Genomic DNA, 22,938 nt, shown 5'->3' on the forward strand with positions numbered 1-22,938 from the left:
TAGATCTCTGGGACTGTCTTGAGAACTATGCCCATCTCCGGAAACTGAAAAGCTATCAGTTTGTCCAGTATAGACTATAACTTTAAAAAACCTCAGAGCTACCTCAATCTGTGCCCTGATATGAGACTTAGACGCTTCATCTTACTTTTAAGGCTCGAACAAATACCCACATTAATGATCACCGGAAGAAGAGACAGGATCGCCCCTGAACTACGACTTTCCCGTTTATGTAAGGAAATGAATCAGCCAGAGACGGCCAGACATTTGTTGACTGAATGCCACCAGATGCTAAGTGCCATTAACCTCGGCTTGGGCAATTTTGAGCATAATCATAGATACATCAAAGAGGAACTATTCTGGTATCATTGTATCAATTCTAACAGCATGAGACTCCTGATGGCATTGTATAATATCTGGCTGAAGGTGGAAACAGGCCTTAATATAACCATATAGGAGGACAAAAAGAGGAACTACTGACCAGTTACTGTCTAAGCCTAAATGACCCCGCCATTTATCATGGGTGTGCATCTAAGCAAAAACTATTATAATGGTAAACCATTATTGCCTGTTAATTATATGTTGGAAGCGCGCCCTGAAGATTAGCTGCTATTATGAGGCATTGTATGCTTTTTTGCTAAAACCGCAACTACTGTTTGCTAAAAGTTATGAGATGAAGACATGATGGTTTGATTGTTTAGAGAATTTGATGTATTTTTTTTCTCGTTATTTATAACTTTGCAGTTACATTTTTATGTATTCCCTTTTTATGATAATTTTTAGTCTATATAGTTTTTTTTTTCCTTACGTAAAAACTATATCAATGTGTAAAGTTTCAATGTAAACTAAATCACAATAAATATTATTATTATTATGGAATCTTTCAGATTTCATACATGTGAAAACATACATGCACTGTCTGCAACCATGTGGCACAGGAAGAAGTCCCTAATGAATACTTTGTTTATGTATGCACACCTAACTGTTAATCCATTCAATTTCAGCAACTTGTACAAAATGCAAACCAAGGCAGATTATGTACTACCCGCAATTCAGATAATCGCTCCACCTTACAAATACAGACGCATAGTAAATATGTAATAGTAATGCTTTTACGTTACAATGCAGATGGTACCAAAAACAACTGTAAACTGACTGGATTCACACATAGTTAACTATCACTGAGTAAGAAAACGTTCACAACAATAGGTATAATCTACCACGCAGGAGCCACAACCAATGCAGGTCACTACACTGCATATATAAAAAATAATTGTGGATGGTTTGAATGTAATGATAGTACCATTACTCTAAAGTAGAGATTGCCAGCAAATCTTGTAAACACTTACTTAATATTCTTAAAACCAAAATTGCATACGTAATCTGTGTATGAACATAAGCAAAACTTCAACTTCAAAACTGTGCACAGTTAGACTACACCAACATGTATCTAACTGCACCAAGATTCTGCAACAAACACATAAATAAATACCACTAAAATCAAACAAGGAATATACAGTTAGAATACGCCAACAGGTATGTAACTGCCCCAAAACTCTGCAACAAGCAAACAGATAAAAAAATACTACTAAAATCAAACAAGAAATATACAGTTAGAATATGCCAACAGGTACCTAACTGCCCCAAAGAATCTGCAACAACCCAACAGATAGATGAATAGCAAAAAAGTAAAAATAAACAATTAGAATACGCCAACAGGTATCTAATTGCCCCAAGAATCTGCAACAAGCCAACCGATAGACGATTAGCAAGAAACAAGAAATAAACAGTAAAACAATGAAAGAAATATATTGTACCACAACATAGAAGTTTTTTTTTTAATCCAGCATGGATTCTTTGCCCACAGACCCAATGATTTATAAAACAAATACAGAAACTGAGCAAATTGCGCAGTACACTGGTTTGAACTACAATACTTGTAAATTACTAAATAAGAGGGTCTGATCTTAAACTGTCCGAAAACCTCCCACCTCCGAACGACATTCCTGCTACCGCTACTTCAGGACTCTACTCTTAGAGAAGAACAGACTTGGTGGCCCAGACTGATCGCCGGGGAAAAAACAAAATGGGTTATAGTGGCAGTCAAGATTCTGGAAGCTGCTCTAAAACAAATCACAGAACTTTGATTCAAACAATGAACTTAGCTGAGATGAAAAACTGGCGAAATTGCTGATCTCTTTTTCTTCTTTTCTCTACACCTTGTAAAAACCATTTCTTTTTGGTTAAAATCAAGTAAATAAAAAAAAAAAAAAAAAAAAAATAAGAGGGTAACAGAAAGACATAAATGTCTAGTATGCAATGCAATAACTCATTATGAACTACCTGCTCTAACATATGATATTTTCTTTTATCATAGAGATCGAAAAAGTATCTCTGGTCCAGTCACCCATGTCATAAAAAAATGCATACAACCACAAACAACTCAACCAGTAAGTATCCAATAAATAAACTCAGAAACACCACACTCCTCGTTACAAACTCTACAATCTTAACAGCATAACCTAGCCAAAACTTGACATACAAACTCTTCAAATGAAACAGTACACAAACCTTTAGGTTGTGCATATTTGTTGGGTGTTTGATTCCATGGGTGTGTTATGCTGCAGTGGTTGTGGCCAGGGCCTAGAGTCTTGGGTGCATGGTCTACGGTCTACACCCTTCGGCCATACACCCAAGACTCTAGGCCCTGGCCACAACCACCGCAGCATAACACACCTATACTACCAAACATTTTGACTGTGGTTTGTGGGCTGCCTATAGATCTTATTAATAATAATCAATGCTGTACTAACAACTCAAAACCAACATCATACTAAAGTAGTGCATTCATTATTTCCGCTGGGAGCCGCTATGACCACGGGCATGGCAAACACATCAAGGGCACATGCCACCTAAACAAATACAGTATGTGACCCATCTCTTACTCCTCAACCCTCCCCAATCACTGCTACACACCAACACTCTCCCCAAAATTGCATATTGCCTCTGTTCGCCACCGTGCTGTCGGCGGATCCAAGATGGCGGGCGCATTGAAACAATGTGATGCGCCTCACGCCTCACCCCAGCCAATCGGTGAACATGTTGCATGTCCACGGACATGACGTAAACCGATTATCCAATCGGCGTCCTATCCGCGGAGTGAACAGTGAAGTGTGTCTGCGGAGAGGACATAGATATCACTAATTGTTTTGCCTTACATTTCAGCCATTAAAAAAAAAACGACTGGACGGATTTACACCAAATTAACAAAAGCATGCTTTCGGGACTAAGCCGCTGCTCCTGCCGCAAATTTGGTGAAAATCCGTCCACCGGTTTCAGCTGTTATCTCTATCTCTAAAAAAAAGAAATTTTGGGACGCCCCTATAACTTTGCTCCCTTCCCCCCCTGGACCAAAGCTCACAAAAATTTACAAAATAATTCAGAGTGGGCCATATACTTTTTTGCAAAGTTTGGTGAGGGTTCGTCCAGGGGGAGCGAAATTATAAGCCGCCCAGAAAGTGTTCTTCCTATGGAATTAGCAACTTAACCATAACTACCATGGCTGTGTAATATATATAGTAGATATATATAGTAGGACAACGATAGAAGCCCTATAGTTAAGGTGAGTTTGGAGACACCTAGGAACCTCTCAAAATTCTAGTGTTCATACATTTTGACTTAAATTTCAAAAATGATTAATGGTCTGCGGAAACCCCAGACTGCAAAGTTTCATAACGATTTGTTAAAAAATAAGAAAGTTATTAAGTGTCAAAAAATGTTTTGCCAAAAGTGTGCCCTACTTCCCATTCATTTTCCCATAGACAAAAAAGGTCAATTTTTGCCAAAGCGCACAGCCCAAACAGCTGGACGTATTTGGATATGGTCTGAAACAACTTGGTCACAAAGCGTTCAAAATAGTGCTTTGCTTGGTTTGGGGTTATCATGTGCAGTAGTTATTTAAATATTTGACAGAGAAGGGGGTACCCCCCAAATAAAAGGGGGTTACCCCCAAATAATAGATATATCTCCCATGGTGCATTGCAGGATCATGAAATGCGAGAGATATTCGCGGCTATAGCCTATGTTATGAGAACATGAAACTCAGTAAAAAGCTATTTGCAGGTCAAAAAACACAGAAGTTGCATTAGGGTAGAGGTAGAGAGGTTTCTGTACCCTCGGCTATAGCCGCGGATAGCAGACATCTGAAAGCAAACTGCGTCACAGAAACACTGTGTGTTGTAGGGGGAAGGGAGAGAGCAGAGGAGGTAAGGAGGCCATCTGGGTGTGGGGGAGCTGGCATAGATGAGGAGGCAGTTGGTGAGGTGCTGGGGATGCAGGAAAGCATTTTTTGGGCTGTTTGCCAATATTTGTGGCTACATCCGAGGCTACAAAGGAGGACAGATAACCACAGGTACAAGTAGGCTTTATATTTTGGGGTTTCATTTCTTTTTTAAAGTAATTTTTATAGGTATAGTGACGTTGGGGGTGAACAATTACTGGCATTGGCCAAAATTCATGTTCAGTGACCTGATAGGTATTAGGAATTCTTTTTTATTTTGGATGTGTGTTTTTAGGCTTTTTGTATGTGTGAGACTTTGGAGAAAAATAGATAAAATTAGTTTAACAAAATTGATATAGAAAATATCAATTGTATTCTATTTTTAGATGCACCGTGCAATGTATTTTAAGTTGTGTGTTCTTACTCATGGTATTATGTTGTGTGACTGTCAAATGTTTGTTTACCCAGCTTACCTTTATGTATTATTCTCTGGTTGCTTTATTTTCAACTACTTTATATAAGTACATGAGTAGCTTTGTACTGTATTGATATTTTGAGTTGTATTGTAGTATTACGCCTGAAGTGAGGCTCCTTTTTTATCCAAATAATGTAGCTGCGGTTATGATGAAAGTCAATGAAATGTAACCGCGGTATAATAAAAATCTTGTTTTCTATTTTATTGTATTTGTGCATTTACACTGCATTTTCTTCATCAGCTAGGTGTTCTGAGTTATGTTTATAAAAATTGTCTATGTAGAACTGTATTCAAGGCTACACAGTAGCTATCAAGTGTGCAACATTGTTATTCGTGGGTAGACGTGTTACCCTGTGCAGCCGCAGCTATTTTAGGGCAAATGGAATGTTGTGTGTGTGGACATTTTGCGTTCAGTTGTTTCATTGATATATTGAGTGTTTTGGGGAATTGGGAGGGATCAGGGGTGTGGAGGAGGATCGTGGAGATTGGAGGTGGGGCTGGTATGTGTGCTAGGGACACTTGTTTGGAGTTTGGGGGAGTGGAAGTAAATTTGTTTTTATGAATAGCCACGGGTAGCAGCAAACATCCATGTTTGGGTCTTATATAACCGCATGTATAAAATGCACACGTGTAGGCACATCAATGCTTTTCATATTTTACATTGATTGTCTCTGTAGGCACAGTTATATTTATAGCCGCATATATAAATATACATTTTCTGTGCAATAATCATATTGTTATGTGAATAATATAGCACAGAAATGTATCTGTGTATGTTATTTTGTGTGTCATGGTGTTGTCTTATCTTATTTAAAGTTTTGAAGGTTGGCTTACTTTTGTATTTAGTTTGTAGAACATGTACGTGTACCCGTGGCTACAAGTACGCTTTGTAGCCGCCTTGAAAATCTGCGGCTGCTTTTAATGCTGTGCAGGGTTTTGTATGCGTTTCAGTGTTTCTAATTTGCTGGTGTTAATGTTGTAAATATTTACTTCATTGTGATAGGTTGCATTGAATATGTCACCCATTATATTAGTTTTCTTACAATATAGTCCTCTTTTTCTGGTTTTGAATTTGGAAAGTATGAAACTCTCCATGTTGTCTACTTTCCTCTTTTTGACTGCAGAACTGACACTGTGCAGTTCATGTTAACTATGATAAAATATGATTGCTATTAATCAGTTCATTGGCATGGTTTTGTTAAAAGTTTGATTTGATAATATGGTCATATAATGGAACTGGGTGTGGTTTTTTTTGTTTTTTTGTTACTGTGTTTGTTAACAATGCTGCTGTATATGTAGAAAATGGGTGGGAATAATTATTGGAAGTTGTTTATTAGGAACAAATTTGAATTTTAGTGAGGCGCATGATATAGAATCATGAAATATACTTGCTGCATTCAAAATAAAAGAGCAGAAGAAATGTGATTTTATCTACAAAGCTTTTATAATCACTTATGGTGTGTCTTAAAGTGATTTTTTTGGGTGATATAAAAATGGGTTTGTTTTAAAAAGATGTTTTTTGCTGTTGTGGCATGATTTGAAAATGTGTGTTTTAAAAAAGATTTGGATTGCTGAAGTGTGTCACTGTGCGGTTGGTTATGTATAAGAGAAAATACATTGGGCCTCATTTCAGGTCGGGCAGTCCGGAAATAACAGTGGCGGTTATCCCGCTGCCACTGTTAATTCCAGACCGCCCGATCCCGACTCCTGCAGGCGGGAGGTGATGTTCTCGCCAGGTCTGACCTGGCGGGTTTAACACCGCCCGCCTGCAGGCGGACGTGGAAACACCAGCACCATCACGAGATGGTGCCAGTGTTTCCACTTCCCCATTCCCATTGAGTCCTATTGAGTCCTATTGGACTCAATGGGAATGGGGATTTACCGAATTCCACCTCCAGAATTCCCGGGACAGCAGGGTCGTAATTCCCTGGTATTTCCGGGAGTCACGGAGGCGGAATGGTAATACGAGTCCGGCGGTAACCAGGCGGTTTTACCACCTCGGTTACCGCCGGACTCGTTATGAGGCCCATTGTGTTTCTTTGTTTTTTTGTGTGAAACCTAGTGTTTAATTTCATTAAAAATATGTTTGGTTTTATTTTTAAATATGTTTTCATAAAGAATATAAAAATGGTATTAGTTGTGCAAACTGCTATTATGCAAAATAATAAATGGTGCAAATTGCCTGTTACAAATTGGGATGGTGTATTAGAAGTTTATATGTGTCACAGTTTAAAATTAGGAAACACACTGATTTTTTGTATTTCTTGTTATTGTACTGCTAATTGATATAAAAATATGTTTAGTTGTCAATGGCAGTTTCTGGGCATACTGGTTCTTACATGGAGTTAAGGTGACTATTTAGTGTGATTAGCAAACAAAGGGGCAGTTTCTAATAGTTGACAGGGTATTGCCCTTAGATAGATATTGTTAACACAAAAAATTAGGCAAAACACAACTGTATGAAAGCTACTAGCAACAACCTGAAAACCCAAGATTAGGTCCAGATCGTAAAACCAAACCCTAAAAAACAGGGTTTTATTTATTTTACTTATTTAACTGTGGGGTGGACTCAAATCTATTCAAGAAGGAATAGAACAAGGTTGTGACCGAAGACAGGAGGATAGAGCGAAACGTGAGTACTATCCCTACCTAAAGTGCTCATTTAGCTAGGTTGCGGTGTTACAACGCCTATCTATTAGAGACAGAATAAGAGTAAAATTGCCACTTCTACAGTAAGTAATACATTCAACCATGAGAGTCTCAGCCCACTCTCTTCTCGATTGGCTTAATCGGAAGAGACTAGCAATAAAACCAGGGAAAGGAAAAGGGAGTTAGCCCAGGGAAGTGAAGAGGGTCAATATTTCTCTTCAAACTAAACCGTGTGGCATCTAATGGGATTGACTATTTAGTGTGCCCATGGTTACAGGTTATGACTAATGTGAGAGGTAAAATAAGGACCTTGAGGCATTATCTGGCACAGGAATGCCACATTGGCTTTGGGCATATTGCTATGCAAACTCCTATTATGTAAAAAATACATGGAATGTTTTTTTCTGTGCGAATTGCCCCAATAAATGCAGACACACTATGTGTTAAGGAATGCAATTTTATTACACAAATTAGAGGTTGTACAATGTTGGGATGGTTTATTTGAAGTTTACATGTGCAACTGTTTAAAATAGGAAACACTGTTTTTGTTTTAATGTTCTTGTTGCTGTACTGTTATTTGATACAAAAGTATTGGCATCTGTCAATGGCAGTTTACTGGGCATACTGGTTCTTCTATGGAGGTTAGGTGAATATTTAGCATGTCCATAGTTACAGGTCTGACCAATGTGAGTGCTTCAATAAAGACCCTGTGGAACTCCATGACACCGGAATTCCACCAATGGCTGTAGTAATTTCGCTTATTATGATTGTGTTCCTTGAGACTGGAGGAGTAATAGTGTGTTTATTTGCTTGGACGACGGACCAGAATTTTGCAACTGAGAAAGATTTCCGCCATGGAATGGGATAGAATGTCTGTAATAAACCCTGGCTATCACCCCTTCCCGTGGAATGGTGGACTCACCTGTTGAATGTCACAGGGAGTTGAGGTTCCTATTCTTCATCTGCACCAGTTGCTTCACTGACTGTGCCCAGACCGGCGGTGGCTTGTCGGATGGGGTTGGCTAATGGCTGCTTCACTCTTTAGTCCTGTGTTTTGCCTGTTGTCTCTGCACACTGAATTCTTGATGGCCATTCTTTTTTTCTTGGTGTCTTTAGCTTGCATGCACTGCTTGCTCCTCGTGGGCTTGCATGCCCTGAGATGCTGTTTTAGTAACTGCTGCCTCACAGTGTCTTTAGCTTGCTTGCACTGCTGGCTTCTTCCGTGTGTGCAAGCCTAGAATGCTGCTGTATTTATTGCTGTTTTCACACGCTAACATGCATGTGTTCGTAATTTAACTGGGCCTCATTACACGGATGGCGGTGAACCATAGCGCTATTAGCGCCATGGTTCATGCCGGTAAAATACTGGCACCGCCTTGGTGGAAAGGGGAATTACCGCCCTATTCCAAGGTTGGCGGGGCGGTAATTCCTCCTTCCACCATTGCCCTTCCCCATTCCCATTTTTGCCCCATAGGGCATAATGGGAATGGGGAAGGCGCTAATTACGGTACCGCAAATAGCGGTACCGTAATTAGCTCCCTGGTCCCTTTGCGTGTTGGTTTTTAACGCCTGCAAAAAGCAGGCGTTAAATTCCCCAACCCGCAAAGGGACCTCGTAGTAAGGCGGTAAGGATTTACCGGTACCGGTAAAATACCGGTACCGGTAAACCCTTACCGCCATCCGTGTAATGAGGCCCACTGTCTTTCTTTTTCTTTCCTTTGTCTTTTGTAGATGGCGGGCAGGAGCCGTAGTATCTGATGCTGACTGGGAGCTGCTAAGGAACAAATGCGGCACTGGGACTCCAGCTGAGGGACAGATGTGACACCCAGACTGGAGCTGAGGGAGCCAGGAGCTGCTGAGGGACAGATGCGGCATGTAGACAGCTGGAAATGCTGGAGCACAGGATTTCTACATGGTGAGCAGTCTGTGCCTTTGTTGTATCTATGTTGTGATCCACTATAATCTTGTTCTTTCTCTCCTAGGACCGAGATGCTGGAAGCAGAGATTGGTTCCAGGAGCCAGTGGTAAACGTCACGCTGCAGAAAGCAGAGAAATGCAAAGCAAGGAAGAAAGCATGGGTGTGGTTTATGACCCTGCTGGCAGTCATATTGGTAATGAATCCGGTTGGGCATCCAGGGTGACCATCTTGGAGGGACGGCCCATACAGTGTTCAAGGCCAAACCTATTGCCATGGTGAGCGCCAGGCGCGCAATAGTGAGGTCCAGCCTTCCCTATTACTGGCACTAGGTGTAGAGTGGGTGTGATGATGTGAGTGATTGCTAGGGTGGTGAGGGGACCTCCTAGTGATCATGACAGGTACAGGCTAGGTCAGAAGGACCCACCCTCCCAGCCAATGCATGACTACTCAGGGGTCTGAATGTTCCCACACTCTACCTCCATGCTTGAAATCTTTAAGTAGCATAAGTCAAGACTGAGCTTCTATTAGAAGAACTGCTGCACAGGAACAGGAGAAGGTAGACTCAAGGCAATATCCTTTGCAGTTGCCACAGGAACCATTACCGCAGGTGGGTGTAATATTAAATATACCCACTTTGGGAGTAGGTTGTAGCAAAGATTGCGGGGTCTTGATTAATAAATCAGCTCAGTGGGTTAACTCAGATGCTGAGGGAGGTCTTGTAGACCCTCGCATGATCCTAGTGGCCCATAGAACATCTTGGGTGGGCACCAAGGACAAGTCAACATTGATATTGATATTGATATTTTATTTCTATCGTGCTCTTACTCAAGTGTTTCAGACTGCAATAGCGTGTGACTGCTTAGTAGCAGACCAAGGGGCCCAATTTCCATATGGTGTGCTGAATAGTGAAAGGAGGGTGACTGAATGGGCTGGTAGAGTACCAGACCCAGTACTGTCCAGGAATCAGTTTGCTTGCCTCACTAATATGGATGATGTTTAATGATGTTTGTGCCCAGGGGCGACCCAAGGGCACCTGCAAGAGCTGGTATCGAATGCTGCTCAAGGTATCCTCAGTGTGGAGTCTATGGAGGGGGGAGATACCCTGTTATTACTGTTATGGATTTTGGCTGGAATAAAAAATGGATTAGTGTTCACAGAGTCACAGAGGGAATTCTGCAAGATAGACATTGCAAAACAATGGTCTAGGGATGAAATTAGTGTGAATGGTTTTGTTTCATATGAGCGGCAGCAGAGAAAAATAAAAGAGGAAGAAGTTATGGTGGGCTATGTATATTGGTTAAAACACAATTGGAGAGTGTGCAGGTGGTCCTGGCAGCTAAGGTACCTTTTATAATGGTGGTTAAAATCCGTAGACCAAATCAAGTTGAGCTCTTGGTGATGAATTTCTATAATAGTCCCCACAAACAACACGAGAACATTTTTTTGGTGTTCTAGCCCATGTGCTGGAGGAACTCGCTGTAAGTTTCCCCATGGGCAATACATGTCGGATACTTGGAGGTGATTTTAAAGCAAAGTTGGCAGGACGGTACGGTGGGGAACTTATACGATAACGCAGAAGATGCCGTTGCAGGGATACTTCCTCCCACTATGACAGACACAAGGCATTGTGCATAAGGCTTACACCTCTGGAATTATCTCTATGAGTTGGGATTATGGTTTACAAATGGGAAATTGGTCAGGGACATTCCCGGCAGAGTCACTTTCTCCTCTGCAATAGGCAGCTCCACAATAAATTACTTCTGTATTCCAGCTATGCATTGGGGACTCATAAAGGGGTCCAAGGTACTGGTTGATATTTGTAGCGATCATTTTCCTATCAAACTTCAGATCAAGTCAGCTGCAGGAACAGACATGTTGATCCAAGCTGATCCACTAGAGGTATCTATTGATACCTCTGGGCATAGACTTAAATGGAAGGATGACAGGAAGGAGGAACTAATAAAAAAGGCAGTAATGTCAAGCCCATCTGAGCTTGGTAACTTGCTGTTTTGGAACCTAGAGAATGAAGGCATACTCGAGGAGTTCAAGAGTATGCTGACCCAGCTCTCGCAGGAGTTTTCTTGTCCTACAGGCAAGCAAGGAGGGAAAAGCAGTGGAGGCTGGTTTCATTCTAATTGCACTAGAGCCAGGAAGAACCTGCTATATGTTTGAGTAGCACCAGTGCATCCAAAGCTACCATTGTAAGTGCCAGAGTAAATTACACAAAAGTCCTGGCCACCAGAAAAAGAAAAATAGAGGAAGAAGGATAGGAAGCATGGGTGATAGCCGCAAGGGACAATGATTCCAAATTGTTCTGGGACATAGCCCAGAAGGGCCCTCACTATAAATCCACTATGGAGACCCCAATTAGCAGTGTCCCAGACAAGGCTTGGTTGGACCATTTCTCTTCACTTTTTAGTATGGAGAGCAGGCTTCTGGGAGAGAATCAGAAAGGGGTAGGTTAGGACATAGTGACGAGATGGGCACAGAGGATAGTATTCTATTCTCAGTGGAGGAAATAAAGGAGGCCATTGGGTTCCAACGAGGCAATCGAGCCAGGGGCTGGACAACATCAAGGCAGACCTATTTATTATGGAGCCTGATCTCAGGGCACCAGTGCTCACTCAAAGTATTATGCTATATGTGCAGGAGGAGCTATTCCATCATCATGGTCTATGGCAGTAATTCATCCTTTTTATACAAAGAGATCCCATGTCTTGTCTGTCTCATACAGACTGATCTCACTCCTGGACTCAATCTTTAAAATATTGGCTTGTGCCATACTAGCCCAACTGGAGGACTGGGTGGTGAGTATTAGAGTTCTTTCGCAGGTCCAGTTAGGATTTAGGCTGGGCTGGCTACGGCAGAACAGGAACTCAATCTTTACTTAGTATTTGTACACTCACTCTATCTGAAGGAGGAGCCAATATATTTAGCATTCATTGACCTGAGCACGGCATTCCGCAAAGTTAATCGTGCCAAGCTTTGGGACATGCTCAGGTCCATAAATTGCCCAGGTGCACTGATAAACCTTATGGCGAGGCTAGAGGGTATTAAGCAAGCATGTGTGAGGAGTGTGGGGTCAATGGGCGCCGCCCGAGCTCCTTAAAAGAAGAGTTGAGGGTGTGCCAGGGATGCGTCCTGGCCCTTCTTCGATTCTGCTTATATATGAATGGTTTTACAAGCACCTATTAAATTCCTCTCCCGATGTCCCAAAGTTGGGTGGCCGGCGACTACCAGTTCTGGTATATTCGGATGATTCCGTATTGATGGTCCGTACTCCAAGGACCTTGCAGGCACTTATTTCAGAGTATGCTGTCTTCATGGAGGATATGGATCTGGTGGTAAATGCTGCTTTGTCGGCGATTATGTCTTGTTGGAAGGGGAATCCAAGGATTCATATCAGGGCTATGTATTGTAGAAATATTGTAATTCTCAATATTCACCACTTTGATTATTTAGGCGTCAGATTCTCTGGAAGTATGGGTGCGACGGCACATGTAAACAAACAAGCATTACAGTTCAAGCAGGCTTTGGGTGGGGTGTCTAGGGCCAAGTACGTGCTTAAAGCAAAGCCAATGGCCCTTCTGCTTCCACTGTAGAAGAGAAAGCCAGCATTGGTTGCTAAATTCGGCAGGAGCTATGGGGTTATTCTAGCATTGGTGTGGTACAGATCCTGGAGACCCAATTCCTGAAAAACCTGCAGGTACTTCGGACTTCGCCCCTAGTTTAGGAATGTGGACAGAATTGGGCAGTACTTTAATTAGTGATATGATCTCAATGCAGCCAGTTTTTCACTGGCTCAGATTGTGGGGAATAGCACGGCGATACTCACTCAGGAACTGATTACCTTCCCAATAGTCAAGGACACAGGAGATAATATCCCAGAATTGGCCAACATCAGGAAGCAGCTGAGGTAGATAAACTGCACTCACTTGAACCCAACCATTAGTGTGCTTTCCAGGGGAGAAATCAACCGATGGACTGGTCATTTCTATGAAACGGTGCACTTGCATAGAGAAAGCAGTAAAATGATGAAGCCACAAAATTGAGGGATGCTGACCATGTCGTCTCAGGGAGTTCAGCATCACATATTGTGGGAGAATTCCCCAAGGATTGTGCACTTGTATTTAGGGCAAGGTTTAATTGCATACCGCTAAAGGCTGTGGTGGCAGCATTGGCCAGGGGGTGCAGATAGATCCTGCACAACTTGCAAAGCCCATACGAGGACTTGGCACATTTGATTCACTTTTGCCCTGCATATGAGCAAGCGGAAAAAAAAGGCTTAAAAGACCACTACTTTGGGAAATGGGTGCTGTGCAATATAGGCCAGCTTTCACTTACCTGTTATGGACAAACTCACCACAAGTTGGTTGGTCGCTACTTTCATATTTAAAAATAGCACTTTGTCAAAGGAAACGACTGCTTGATACATTACCCTGATAATGTGTTTTTACTTACCGATTCATGAACTGAACCTGCAATTCTTTCTCTTCTCCCCCATGTTATTTGTCCTCTCTGTGTTCTTGATTTGACATGTTTTTACTGTACTCTAATTATATGTATTTTGTAATGATTTTATGGATTGTTTTTACATGCAAATCCAAATAAACTTAATGATGATGAGTAGTGGTACATATACTACCACATCAATCCATGCAATTAAGAGTAGAAATGTAACTAACCCTATCAAAAGAGTTTGATTGGAGAAAAAGGATATATTTCACTCCTGTTTTTTGAGTCACAAACAAATAAACATGTAATGTATGTTATATCTGTGTTACTATATCTATGTATTTTGCACTGTATGAGATCATTGTTTGAAAATTCTGAATGTATAGTATTTATTTTGACACAGTTGAAAAATAAATAGAATATAAAAGGGGTGTTTAGTATATACGGAATCGCCCTGTCCACTTGTGTTATTTGACAGTACCTGAGAACTTGGACATTGATGAAATTCCGTAACGAACCTCTGTACAAACATACTTCATTCTATTTGACAGATCCTGCAAATCTGCCCTGTAGAAACCAGTTGCACACCAATATTCTTATCCATGAGACCTGTCTTATTCTCCATTGACCAGACACTCCATTCTCACTAAGGTGATATTTTAATGTTTTAAGACATATGATGATTGTGATAGACATTGTGTTGACATGGTTAACTATGTGACATTCACACTGAATTATTAGGAATTGATATAAGTCTTTAATTTGTTTTCTATATGCAATTTTCTGGAACAAATATTGATCATATGAATGAACTCTAATTGATTTGCTCCTGATGAAGGGAAAATAATTCCCGAAACATGTTGAGCTCTTTTAATTTGTTCTGTGCATTCTATTTTGTAGAATTTATGTTGTTGAACATAACCACATTGCATAAAACCAATGTTTCACTAAATTGTAATATGTATAATGCACTGAATGTATCTCATTACTTGAGATACTCCCATCTCTTAGATGACTGAACTAACTCATGTTATCGTTTACTTATCATATGAATCTTGACTGGACTTGCTACCAACTAAGATGGTGTGCAGTGCACGGGAGTGTCCATCAATTGAGGACACTATATGTCTAGTGATTAGTTTCAGCTAATCCATTAATAATAATCTTGAGTCTTTTTTAATCAATTTAAAAATAAGGTGTGCGTTACCAAAAGCTGTTCTAATTTCATTTTTAGCCCTGTCAGCAGGCATGAACTCCATTGATGTGCAAGACCACAGGAGCATGCAGTATGGTCTAGAAGTCCTTCCGGTGGGCTGAACGGTTTGATTTTGTGAAGGGTTGAAATTAGGAGCCAGACCATTTGAAACTTTTTAGCCACGTGTCTCATGAAGGACAGGCTGCTGTCAATATAAGGAATGGAGTGCCTTACCTTCTGATTCCATCACATCCTTTGAAAGGGAAATAAAAACTCTTCTCAGTGGAATAGTCTCGCTCTTGCCATCGCTTCCCAACTCCCTTCTGCTTCCATGCACTTGAGGCCCATGGTTGTGCAGTAATTTACAAGAATTAAAATTAATAAATAAATACTGAAGCCTAAGCATGTTTTTGAATCTGAGAGTTGTAGATCAAATACTTGTAGGTGCATATCATTTAGCCATTGTTGCTGTTTAGCACAGAGCCGATGAGAACAAATGAGTTCTTGGACGGTTTAGATTTGAGGTAGACAGTGGACTTACAGGATGGAATGATGTCTAAGTAATTGTAAAGATGACAGATGTCCAGTGTGGGCATTTGTGGCTAATGTACAACTGTGTATCATCCCTCTATTGGTGGATAGCCTTATATCGATATCGTTAGGCGCTTGGCCATCGGCTCTATGTAAAGGTTAAAAAGGATTGGTGAGAGGATGGAGCCAGAGGGGACTGCACTGGAGAATGGGAGTCAGTTAGAATGCAATTTGTGTATCTGGATAGCCTGGTGTCTGTCCGAGAGTTAGGAGGACAACCAATACAATACAGAACCAGAGTATCCCATTCTGTCGGCAAGGAGAGAGAGGCAGTTGTGGTGGTCAATGGTGTGAAATGCAACTGAGATGTCAAGGATGATAAGGAGGCATGAGTGGACCTTATCCATGATGTGTGGTGCATCATCCACTACCTATATGGAGGTTGTCTCAATGGTCACTGTTCTCAATCGGCCTGGACCGTGTAAAGGGGGATCATACGCTTCTTACCACACGGTTAAGCTATATATTCGCCAAAAAAAGAAGGTATGCTGATATGTGTCTGAAAACCACGATTCCTATGAAAAAGGTATATCTATTACCCCAAACTTCTCTTATAAACCTTAAAATGTCTTTTTATTAAACACATAGATAATAGTACTCATAAAATGATCACATTACATAAAACTCCATAAAAACATGAAAACAAATTTTTCACAAAACAAGACACAAGAATAAACACATACTGTGGGTTACTTCTCTTGATCACTAGATCAACATCATGTGAAACTTCACATTGGCGTTGTATTTCTTTTTTTTATCACACACTGATTTTCTGATTGTTTCCTAAACCCTCACATTACATAAAACTCCATAAAAACATGAAAACAAATTTTTCACAAAACAAGACACAAGAATAAACACATACTGTTGTCTCAATGGTACACTTGTGGGGGATCCCCAAATGATAGTGGTTTAGGAGGTGTAGTTCTATTCTCGGGAGTAGCTGTGTAGCGACTGCTTTTGTCCAAGATTGTGCAATAAAAGAGAGGTTCATAATGGGCTGGAAGTAGGCCATGTAGTCTGGGTTTAGAATTTTCTTTTTCAAAGTGAAGGTCATAAGAGTCCAGTTTTGCTGGTAACCAGGAATGATCTATCAGCGAGTGTTAGGGAGAATTCTCCAGAATGGCTAATTTCCCTTACCTTTTGAGCACCTCAGCAGCTTTGCTGGATTTCTAGGGTTTCATTGTTTTACCTGGTAAGAGTGTGAGCCTTTTTTCCCACTCTTACATGTGTTTTGTTGTGTGTTGTACATTTACATTCAGACTTCCCACTTTAAACTCCATTTTCTGGAACTGACTACAGTCTCCCAGAGCATGTAAAGTTACCATTGACGTTACTAGTCTTTTTAAATTTACAGACCCAGTACACCCTATCTTCCAATAGAGTACTGGAGGGGTTAATAGTTATCTCCTTTTGTCTGATTCTCATGGAACATTAGTATGCTTCAATTTCTCTATCATTTTGCTGGTGGCAATGGTATCTAACCTTTTCATTCCACTGCAGAGTATGAAAATAGCCTTCGGTAACATTTGAGGCTATGGTGGTAGCCTCAATCTCAAACCCGGTAATCCACTTTTTCTTTAACTTGGTTCCGATCGAGTTCTTTTGCCATATAATTTTGTAAAGATCTTTATAGTGTTTTACTCTGCGCGCCAAACCAGGTTTGGTTCCTTTTTTCGCCATCCTTTGGCGGGCTTCTGCACAGAAGCCCTCCTTAGGTGCCTGAGTGTCTGGGTGAACAGGATGTGAGGGAGGGGTTAGAAGCCTGCTGCACAGGGTCTTCTTGGAGACCCAAGTCACACTCTTGTTTGATTGGCTAGGTGGCTGCCCTGCCAGGACAGCCACCCTGCTGTGTGATTGACAGCCAGGCTGTGTGAATGGGGGATTTGGTGCATAAAAAGCCAGTCTCTGGGACTGGAAGACAGAGTCGCCACTGGAATGAGAGAACCAAAGGGAAGCTGAAGCTACTGGACACCCAGTGAAGCCCTGATGCAGGTCCGAATTGCCTGAAACTTCGACGACAGAGGAGATCTGCAAGGAATCTTATTCCCTTGACCTTAGTGGGAACAACCAGCTCGCAAAACACCAGACACCGGTCCTCATCCTGGTTGAATTTACTGTGCATCTCTGTAGTAGATCGGATAGCCAGTGGGAAGAGAATCAATTTGGGTTTTAAGGAGCACACCTTTATTCGTTGTTTTACTCCGTTGCTGGCTTCTCCCCTGGGCAGTGCAGGAACCTCCATCTTGTCACCATGACAGAAGCTTCAGGAATCATGAGCCTGCAGGAACTGCCACGAAAAACTGTCTCAGCTACAGCATTCTTCTTCTTTAAAGGTACTGTGTAAATTCGGTTGTTCGTTTCGTCCAACCGCGGTGAAGGCGCAGGAAATCTTTTGCCTCTACGAATGCGTGTCCTTCCCTTCTCCTTTAAGTAACGTTTCCTCCGACCAACTTCGTTTTGAACTCTTGGCAAAGACTTCACCACAAACTACTTTAAACTGTGCGATCCTCTGCAAAATCTCTGAACCATCAACACTGGCCCAGACCTATTGACTTGAATCCCAGTTGTAGTAGCCTTTTCTAGATTGCCCTGCCTGTAACTTGCTGGTGCTATTGATTTTGGATAACCTTGTTTTTCATCCCTTTTAAATTGCTGGAGTGCCATTTTGCTCACACTTCATTTTGAGCTTAACTTGTCCAGAATTGATTGGGTGTTGTTGTAGTATATTAAGACTGTGATTTCCTGCTGCTTTATGATAGTGAACTGTACTTTTTTTTTTTATTTTTTTTTTTTATTGTTTTATCAAAATATGATTTTACAATTCTAAGCTTTTTGTAGTGAACTACAAAGGAAGACAAAAGGAAGACATGTCTTTGTTTTCTATTTTGCAGACTTCTGTTTTGCTATTCATTGTTCGCGTTTAGTAACTTTGCATCAATATGTTCTAGCATTTTTGCAGTTGCTATTTGCCACGTTGTTTTGTCTCCCCCGATGAGTCTGCACCACCACAGTTGCTCTTCTGGCAGTGCGTTGAAGCCTGATATCATTGGCAGATAGCACTGTCTGAGTGCTGCGGTCGCTGGGCATGTCATGAGTAAGTGTCTTATTGTCTCTGTTGGGGGTTGTGCATCGTTGGAGCAGAATCTGCAGACGTTTGACTGTGTTTGTCCTCGTACGTATCTTATTTCGTTTGTTTTGAACAGGTTGAGCCTAGCGCGTAGAATTAAGATCTGTGCTTGCCTGTTTGGAAATTGCTTTATATAATTTTGTAGTTCATTTCTTTTTGCAGTGAAACTTGGTAGGTGAGCAATGAGTTTTAACATCGAGGTGTCATCGATCGTTTTGGCCCAGTCCATGTCTTTTATCTTCTTCAGCACTTTGCATGGATTTGTGATGAGTTCGTCTTCATCTGAGTTGATTGCCTCTAATACTTTTTGATGTTGTCTTTGCCAGTTGGTTATCATGTTACACGTGTTGTCATTCATTTCTTGTTTAATGATGCTGAAGATTTTGTTTTTGCTGTCCATTCTGCATTTGCGGTATAGCATGACTCCATTACAGGTTGCGGCACATTCTAGGGATTGTAAACTAAGTTCGCGTCGTATTGCTGTCCCTGGAGTCGAATTTGGTAGATTGAGAACTTTGCGCCAAAAATGAGCTTCTAGTTTGCACCAGACTTTCTGTGGAATCATTGGCAAGGCTTCACTGCCGTATGTGATGGTAGTGTCATGATCTCTGCTTCCAAAAGGTCAGGGTTTTCCCAACTCCCTTGGAAGCAGATCCATAACCCAGGTTCCGAGTGCCAACCAGTCCCAATTGGGACCTTTTGGACCCAGTCCTGGCGCCAGTGGCACCAGGCTCATAAATATGCCCAGTCCCAGCGCTGGAAGCGCCGGGCTCATAATGCTTGGGTGGACTCACCTTCAGCAGACCATGCTGCTTACTTGCCTGCCAGTTGAGCCTCTGATCCTCTTCTGTTTGGAACTACTTTTCCTGTTGGGTGGGGCTGGAGCCACTCCCTAGATTCAGAACACTGGAACTCTTCTGGAAGGCAGGAACTCTTTTCTTACCAGGAACTCTTTTCTTACTTAGGCGTGGCTGTGGAAGGAGACACCTAAGCACTACAGGAGGCTATTTAAACCACACCCGGTGGATGAATCTTGCTTTGCGTTATTCTGCAACCTCTGCAGCAGAACGTTTATCGTGTCTTCTGCATCCGGTCCTGGGCCTAAGGAAAAAGGCTTACCATCCTGAATCCAGTCTTCAGCAACACCTATAAAGACAAGAAAGAACAGGTTAGCATTCCGGCATCTGAAAGGCAAAGGCTTACCATCCTGAATCCAGTCTTCAGCAACACCTATAAAGACAAGAAAGAACAGGTTAGCATTCCGGCATCTGAAAGGCAAAGGCTTACCTACTCTTCGTGCGTTCCGGAGGTCTTCACACTGCTTTCCGGCATCTGAAAGACAAAAGTTTACCAACTCTTCGCACGCTCCGGAGGCCTTCGGCGCTGCATCCCGCATCTGAAAGACAAAACAAGGTGCGTTTAAAGACATTGGGGAACTTTAATACTCACGTGCCATTACTCCTTTCCACATCTAATCCAGTGGGTATTCCGGCACCCTGCAGCCGCTCCGAACTCGTACCTGCAAAATAAAAAGACAGTTAGAGCGCATAGTGAAGCAGGCAACAAGCGCTTACTTACGTGCTTCCAGGCGCTTCTATTCATCACACGGGCTCCATCTTCAACTCACTTCAGCCCGTCATCCGCCATCGCCGGAACCCTGCAAAACAAGAGACATCATTACTAAAGACTTTAAAGACATTTGAATGACTCGAAACTTACCGTTCGTGCAGTAAACGACGGACAGCAGTCCTCTGAAGTCAAGAGGCCTGCGCTACCTATCCAGTGAAGAAACTGGTTACAGCACCCTGCCCCGAGGCAGATGGAGAGCTCGGCATTCACTTACCTAAGGTGAGAGCGTTAACCTTTGGGGGTCTACAGGAGAGGAGAAGAGGAAAGAGATAGGGACACCCCAATAACCCCAGTTCATTAACCCCATATTTTCTATCTGCAGACATCTTACTCTACACGTCAGGCATACAGTGCACAGAGGTCCAGCCCAAAGAGCCAACCGGGTGCTACACATCACCTTTGAAGATACGGTAGTCACCCAGTCAAGACCGGCGCCTCTGCGAGAATCAGGTGAGCGTTACAGAACGCAAAGCCTACCGCAAAACTCTCGCCCAGGCGCTATGGAAACCTCGGATACTGACCCCCTAGCCCGGTTACTTGGGGAACTAAGGGCAGAAGTGCATGCAGCTCGTCAGGAAACGAATGCTCTAAGAAGGGAACTAATTATTTCCAAGGAGAGAACAGACAATCTTGCTAGACAAGTGCTACAGTCACAAGCCGGACAGACCCCGTTACCCGCATCAGGGGCAAATCTTCCTTCAACATCCTCTATGAATCCAGTGCAGATCAACCTACCTGGGAATGTACCTCTGGCTCCGCCCGAACGATTTTCTGGTGACCCAAAGAGGTTTGCAGTATTTATCAATCAGTGCCGGTTGCACTTCTTATGCCGGCCAGCAGCCTTTCCAACTGATCAAGCAAAAGTAGCTTTTGTACTTTCGTACCTTAGTGGCAATGCGGCAGACTGGTCGATCCCTCTAGTTAATCAAGATGATCCGGTTCTCCATGATTTTCAAGCCTTTCAGCTTAGTATGGAAAAACTGTTCGCAAGACATTCACAGGGGCAGGCCTTGGACAATGAGCTTCTTTCGTTGCGACAGGGTAATCAAGACCTTTTGGCTTATATTGCATCTTTCAATAGGCTAATAGTGGAAACTCAATGGCCTGAGGACAAAAGGATTACGCTGTTTTATAGAGGTCTACGTGGAGAGCTCAAAGACGTTTTAGCCCAAGTAGTGAATCCCCCACAAGACTGTTCGGATTATATAGACTTGGTCGTTCAAATAGATCACAGGCTGCAGAACAGGAAGGCCGATCGTTCAAAGTTTGATGCTCGAGTATTTTCCAAACCGCCAACTCCTTCCAAAGGAGTAGACTCCGGGGAACCCATGCAAATAGGGGGTCTGAAAGGTCCTCTAACACAAAGGGAGCGGGAAAGGAGGAAACAGTTGCAATTATGCCTATATTGCAGAAACTCAGGGCACTTTCTTCGAGACTGTCCGGTGAAACCTGCCAAGAAGGCAGTAGGAGCTGCAGTTACCAAAGTTACAAACTCTGAGCAGGGAAACGACCTAGCCCGACAAGAATAGAGGTCCTCTTGCCGAGCGTGAAAACCAGTTCCGTGACCTCGCATTTCGTGATACCTATGGTCCTCATTAGCCCTGATAATCCGGATCGATTACATGCAATTGAAGCTTACGTCGACAGCGGTGCCATCGGCAATTATGTGGATCATGAAATGGTTTTGAGGATGAATCTAACTCTTTGTCCCAAGGCTGTAAAGGACGTCATTACTACGGTGGATGGTACGGAGATAGCCTCCGGGCCAGTAACGCATACCACTCAAGAGGTGACGCTAGTAAGTCAAGATGGACACCATGAGAAGATCGTGTTCGATGTGATCAAGGCCCCTCAGTTTCAGATTATTCTAGGAATACCTTGGTTAGAGAAACACAATCCTCTGATCGATTGGCGAGCAAGAACGGTCCAGTTTCCAGAATGTGTCTCTACTTGTCACCCTCCACCTGGTGTTGCACTGGCCGCAATTTCTTCAGAGACTCCCCAGTTACCTCCCGAATACCTAGAATACCAAGATGTTTTCCGGAAGGATCAGGCTAACTCTCTACCTCCTCATAGGTCTTATGACTGCCAGATAGACCTGATACCTGGATCTACTCCTCCTTGTAGTAGAATTTATGCCCTCACCGAGCCTGAGAACCTTCACCTTCGACAATACCTGGATCAATACCTGGCAAATGGGTTTATTCGTCCTTCCAAGTCCCCTGCTTCTTCAGCTTTGTTCTTCGTTCCAAAAAAGGAAGGAGACCTTAGAACTTGTATCGATTATCGCTCCCTGAACCAGATCACCGTTAAGAATAGATATCCGTTACCTTTGATCCCTGAACTCCTGGACCAAGTCAGAAAAGCATGCATATATACGAAGCTGGATCTTAGAGGAGCTTACCACTTGGTACGAGTAAAAGAGGGCGATGAATGGAAGACGGCCTTCCGCACCAAGTATGGGCTATTTGAATATCAGGTCATGCCCTTCGGACTTTGCAATGCCCCGGCCGCCTTTCAATATTTTATGAACGATGTCCTCAGAGAGCTCATAGATGTATGTGTTGTTGTTTACATTGACGACATCCTCGTTTATTCTTCATCGGAATCTGAACATCGG

At 42.3% G+C, this 22,938-nt stretch overlaps 1 long non-coding RNA gene across 1 annotated transcript in view; it reads left to right on the top strand.

The window, feature by feature from the left end:
* The window catches only part of LOC138452575 (uncharacterized), a 186,777-nt gene that overhangs the window by 132,613 nt on the left and 31,226 nt on the right, over positions 1–22,938 (top strand). The window contains exon 2 of the long non-coding RNA XR_011260227.1: positions 14,325–14,424. This is a non-coding gene — a long non-coding RNA (uncharacterized lncRNA). The remainder of the gene's footprint in view (positions 1–14,324; positions 14,425–22,938) is intronic.

This window comes from Ambystoma mexicanum, chromosome 4p, assembly GCF_040938575.1.
Source record: "Ambystoma mexicanum isolate Mex_15411 chromosome 4p, UKY_AmexF1_1, whole genome shotgun sequence".
In the NCBI taxonomy this organism is placed as follows: domain Eukaryota; kingdom Metazoa; phylum Chordata; class Amphibia; order Caudata; family Ambystomatidae; genus Ambystoma; species Ambystoma mexicanum.